Raw genomic sequence first — 6178 nt, forward strand, 5'->3', positions numbered from 1 at the left:
AAGGTCAAAAGTGGCAGTTTACATATAAACACCAGAGATTCTGCAGACACTGGAAATCTTGAGCAATGCACACAAAACACTAGAGGAACTCAGCAGGCCAGGCAGCATCTGTGGAGGGGAATACACAGTCAATGTTTCAGGCTGAGACCCTTCATCAGAACTGGAAAGGAAGGGGACAAAAGCCAGAATAAGAAGGTGGGGAGAAGGAGAGAGGTACAATCTTACAGGTGATAGGTGAGACCAGGTGAGGGGGAAGGTGGGTGGGTGATGATTGCCAAATTAGATTTGCAGTTCTTCACATATTGTCTGCATATCGTCGAGATCAAGACAAATTTTATGTTTGGACTGAGATGCGGTAAGCCACTTTTGTGCTGGACAAACAACAGATAATGATCAGCTCATGAATGTAACCTCCAATGATTGACATTGAGTGACATAATCATCATTGAGTTTCCCACCAACAAGCTGGACATCAGACAAAAATCATTTCTGGAACAGCTGCACAAGTTCTACAGTTACACAGCATCCTCCAATGGGTGACTCATCTCCTGACTCTACAAAACTCTTCAGTTATCTACAAGGCGCAAGTCAGTAGCAAGCCACAATACTCCCTGCTCATCGAGATAACTACCACTCTAATAACACACAAAAAACTCAATTCCATAACAAGCTAACAGCTTGGTTGACATATTATTAATGACATTCAACATTTACTCCCATTGCTTCAATAAGTACTGTGTATCTAGTTTAAATTGGCATCATCCGTATAGTTTAAATTGTTTCTTTTGTGGGGTGGAGTCTCGGACCAGAAGATACAGCCTCAAAATAGAGGGATGTCCAATTAAAGCAGAGATGAGGAGGAATTACCTCAGCCAGAGTGCCAGAGTGTGATGATTCTGTGGGATTCGTTGCTATGGACGACTGTGGAGGTCAGGTCGTCAGGTGCATTTAAGGCAAAGGTTGTTGATTTGTCTGGCCATGTAAGGTTATGGGGAATAGACAGGAGAATGGGGTTGAGGGGGAAATGGGTCAGCCATAAAAAAAATGGCAGAGCAGACGTGATGCTCTAAGATACAGCTTAGAATCCACAGTCACTTACAGGACAGCGGCGACATGCGATGCATGTGGAAGGGCATCTAGGACATCACCAATTACAAGACAACATCACCTGACTGTACAAATGCGCTGAATAACTTCTATGCCCGGTTTGAGGTGGAAAATGATGTGGCAGCGAGGAAGTCCACCCCTCCTACAAATGACCAGGTGCTGTGTCTCTCTGTGGCCGACGTGAGAAGAACCCTGTGCAGGGTCAACCCACGGAAGGCTGCTGGACCAGACAACATTCCTGGTAGAGTGCTCAGAGGATGTGCAGACCAACTAGCAGATGTTCTCACTGACATCTTCAACATCTCTCTGAACAGCGTCACCATTCTAATGTGCTTCAAGGCTGCCACCATCATCCCCATGCCGAAGAAATCTTTATTGTCTTGCCTAAATGACTACTGTTCCATTGCACTTACATCCATCACCATGAAGTATTTGGAGAGGCTCGTCATGAGGCATATCAAGACTCTGCTGCCCCCCTCACTGGACCCCCTGCCGTTTGCGTACCGTCCCAACCACTCAACAGATGACGCCATTGCCACCACCCTCCACCTGGCCCTAACCCACCTGGACAAAAAAGGCACATACATTCGGATGCTGTTCAGCATTCAACACAATCATCCCTCAGAAACTGATTGGAAAGCTGAGCCTACTGGGCCTGAACACCTCCCTCTGCTACTGGATCCTAGACTTCCTGACTGGGAGACCTCAGTCAGTCCGGATCGGGAGCAGCATCTCCAATACTACCACACTGAGCACGGGGGCTCCCCAGGGTTGCGTGCTCAATCCACTTCTGTTCACTCTGCTGACCCACGGCTGTGCTGCAACACACAGTTCGAACCATATCATCAAGTTCGCTGATGACATGACCATGGTGGGTCTCATCAGCAAGAACAACGAGTCAGCTTATAGAGAGGAGGTGCAGCAGCTAACGGACTGGTGCAGAGCCAACAACCTGTCTCTTAATGTGAACAAAACAAAAGGGATGGTTGTTGACTTCAGGAGGGCATGGGTCAACCACTCCCCGCTGAACATCGACGGTTCCTCGGTAGAGATCGTAATGAGCACCAAATTTCTTGGTGTTCACCTGATGGAGAATCTCACCTGGTCCCTCAACACCAGCTCAATAGCAAAGAAAACCCAGCAGCGTCTCTACTTTTTGCAAAGGCTGAGGAAAGTCCATCTCCCACCCCCCATCCTCATCACATTGTATTGAGGTTGTATTGAAAGCATCCTGAACAGCTGCATCACTGCTTATTTCAGAAATTGCACCATCTCAGATCGCAAGACCCTGCAGCGGATAGTGAGGTCAGCTGAAAAGATCATTGGGGTCTCTCTTCCTGACATCACGGACATTTACACTACACGCTGCATCCGCAAAGGAAACAGCATTATAAAGGACCCCATGCACCCCTCATACAATCTCTTCTCCCTCCTGCCGTCCGGGAAAAGGCACCAAAGCATTCGGGCTCTCACGACCAGACTATGTAACAGTTTCTTCCCCCAGCTTTCAAGCTATCAGGACTCCAGTCCTGAAGCCTGGACTGACACCTTGCCCTACTATCCTGTTTATTATTTATTGTAATGCCTGCACTGTTTTTGTGCACTTTATGCAGTCTAGTGTAGGTCTGTGGACTAGTGTAGCTTTCTCTGTGTTGTTTTTTTTTATCATTATGTAGTTCAGTCTAGTTTTTTGTACTGTGTCATGTAACACCATGGTCCTGAAAAACGTTGTCTCATTTTTACTATGCACTGTACCAGAAGTTATATTCAAAATAACAATAAAAGTTGACTTGACTTGAATAGGCCCTTCCAGACCTTCAAGCCAGACAGACCAGCAACACACTGATTGCTTGCCTAACCACAGGAGCATTTACCCTACGAACCGGTACGTCTTTGGACCATGGGAAGAAACCGGAGCACCCGGAGGAAACCCACATGCACACGGGAAGGAATTTACAAACCTGCTTACTGAAGTCACAGGGCCTAGCAGACTCAATGGGCTAAATGGCCTAATTCTGCTCCTATGTCTTATAAAGTCAAACTCAGGCACCCGGAGCTACAATAGTGTCAGGCTAACCGTTACACTACCGTGGCACCCATTTTGTACATATTACTCTCGATTTCCAGCATTTGCAGAACACATTGTGGTTGCATTTTTCTATGACCTGCCAGACACCAATTGCAAAAGGTAGTTCCCTGTAATTTTTCATGGGCGAGTTTGAGATGGGAAATAATTGCTGGCCTTACTAATAATAATACAGACATTTCATTAATTTTATAGATTATCCCGCTTGAATTAAAATAACCAATGTAACACCATTCTCAATGAACCTATGACTCCACTATAACAATGAATGGCAGCCATTCTGAACACCAAACCTAAACAGAACTTCAAGTGGAAAGTTGTTCACAAACTCCAAACAATTATGACCTTTCATGACACAGGATATCAACACAGAAGGTGCTAAACAAAACAAAAAAAATTCTGCGTGCCTCCCAAAGATCACATGATTAAAACTGGGAACTTACTCTGTCTACTGGTGTGTGGGAAAGACTCTCCACACAATTCGGAGAAGGATCGGCCCTTCGAGGCACGCCGCCCGGCAGTCCCCCAATTTAATCACGGGATTAGACCAAACACGGGACAATTTACAATGGCCTACCAACCTGTAGGTCTTTGGACTGCGGGAAGAAACCTACGCGGTTACGGGGAGAACTTACTGGCAGCGGCGGGATTAGAACTTGAGTCACCTGTACTGTAAAGCATTGTGCTAACCACTACACTGCCATGCCGCATCTTGTCGGTATATTTCTGATTTCCAGAAAATCTGCAACATTTCGCATTTGTAAAGAAAAAAAGATGCATTTTATATCACAACAAGGAGCTATTATGTCCCCATCATTCGAATTCAAGGCACCTGAATGATACAGCTGGGTTTCATATTAATATGATAAGTAATAATTGGGAGTCCCTTTGGATTTTTCTCAGGTTTACTTCCATTGAAGTCCATCAGGCTGCGGGACTCTACTGTTTATTTTACACTATTCATAGTTTCAATACCATTGTATGGCAACGCTACAATAGTTTCAATTCCCTATTGTGTGAAGCACTGTCAAACCATTTTGACAGTGTGGTAAAATGCTACGCACATATCCACTCTGAGACAAATGTTAAATCAGGCAAATGTGCACTTTCTCACAATGAGATAAGGACAACATCGCAGTTAAATCAAATTACGATCTTCCTGTCTCAGACACGCCATTGTACAGAAATCAAAGCATTCCCACTGTAATTGGTTACTCCCAGGATCTAAAAGGCATGCTCGGTTTAAACCTCTAAATTTACTTGAAAGCACCCTCACTTAAATCATGTAACTGTTATTCCCCTGATACAAACAACAGTTTTGTTTTACCCTGACCGCCGAGGGAGTGCTGAACTATCCAGCTATTTACATCCTTCTTCTTTAGCCCCCCTCTCCAAATAAAAATTTTCCTCCGAAATTTAAAGCATCAGTTCTCTCCATTCTTTTAGGTATCTATTTCAACTCATAATTTACTGCGTTAAAAAGAAAAACCAATTTGAAATAATGTGTTTCTCCCTTTTTATCTTAATATATCAGTTAGTTTTTAAAACAATTGCTTAAGAAACACCCCCCCCCCATCCAATTCTTTATTCCTGCAATGCAATCGTGCCTGAAATTGGCAATTGATGGAAGACGCTTGCGTTAACAGGGCAGCCCTTTCCATTTCTCACCTTTTTCTGCCTGCCTGTTTCTTTCTTTCATAGACACACAACCACCCGGTCATTTTACTACCTCACCCTCTCCAAAATCAACAGACCTCCTGGAAAATGCCCGTGTCTAATCCCCACCCCTTTCCCGATAATGCGGGATCTAACCCCCGCAGCATTCCATTTAAACCGAGCGGCTCTGAGGCAAATTCACTGCCACCCTCCGGAGTAGAATGAAGGAGGAACCTCCGCCAGCTCCCTCTTGCAACGACACAATGAAACGAATGTATCGGACCAACTATCCATCCATCCACCTGCAGCTCGGAAGCCGGACCGAGGAGACTCCCAGAAGGAAAGAAAATCCGTCCCCTAACCTATCCTCAGTTCTCACTACCCCCACACTTCCCCCAATGCAGAACAATATCAATATCATTTAAACCCCACTGGCTCTCACAAGCAAAAGAACAGCAAATCCAGCCGGAATAGGCTATGAATATTTTACCTCGTGGCCCTCTCGCTCTCAAAACAAGAGGAAATTAAATTGCCTCGTGTTCCCTTTCAGAATTCCAGATGGATTAAAGAAATCTCAACATCGCTCAGGTCCTTTGCGCTCTCCATTCCTACGGCTTCACAGCGAGCATACACTCGGTGTGTGTGAGAAAAACCTTTTCCGGTTTGCAGAAAGCCCCTTGAGGGAATAGATGAATGACAGGCTATAGATGGTCGGGAAAAAGCTGACCTCTGCTGGATATTCATGGGAGTTACATCGAGAATAACTTCCCTATTCAGAGGCGTTTACAAACCAGTTTAGAACCTGGTTCATCACGTTGAATCCTCATAAAACACTAGTCAGACCTCGAGGGGAGGACAGTGTTGTATCTCATTCTGAATACCATACTTCAGGAATTTGGAGAAAACTTACTAGGTTGATCGCACCAATGAGGGACATTAAAATATACATGTTAGGAATAGGAAATCATTCTACTCCTTCAGCCTGTTCTACCAGCCAATAGTTCGCGTTATCACCTTCCTTATCAGATTCCAGCTGTAGTAGCCTTTGTGAACAGAGAATAGAGATCATTACAGCACTGTACTGGCCCTTCCACTGATAATCTCGTGCCGATCTTGCAAGAATCAAGGCCGGCTGGTGGTGTAGCAGCATTAACACTTCGAGGTGAATGCTCTTGAGTTCGAATCTGGCCGGGTCCCAATTTGGGCAGCAGTAGTATCTGCGCAGAAGAAAGACCTACCATGAATATCCATCCTACATGATGCACCATCAATAACTCACACTGAAACGTAAGGCGAGATATCGGCTTTTATTGACTGGAAGAAGGAACC

General features: G+C 45.0%; 1 protein-coding gene across 2 annotated transcripts in view; it reads right to left on the reverse strand.

Moving 5' to 3' along the window:
* pik3c2b (phosphatidylinositol-4-phosphate 3-kinase, catalytic subunit type 2 beta) overlaps positions 1–5496 on the reverse strand; it is a 167578-nt gene extending 162082 nt beyond the window's left edge. Inside the window, exon 1 of one of the 2 annotated variants that reach the window (XM_059950209.1) lies at positions 5340–5496. The gene's annotated coding sequence lies outside the window, so the exon portion shown is untranslated. Of the gene's footprint in view, positions 1–4861; positions 4881–5339 lie in introns of those variants that run through there. The other variant, XM_059950210.1, reaches the window with a different exon arrangement.
* Positions 5497–6178: the final 682 nt, after the last annotated feature.

The sequence above is a fragment of the Hypanus sabinus genome, chromosome 25 (genome assembly GCF_030144855.1).
Source record: "Hypanus sabinus isolate sHypSab1 chromosome 25, sHypSab1.hap1, whole genome shotgun sequence".
Lineage (NCBI taxonomy): Eukaryota > Metazoa > Chordata > Chondrichthyes > Myliobatiformes > Dasyatidae > Hypanus > Hypanus sabinus.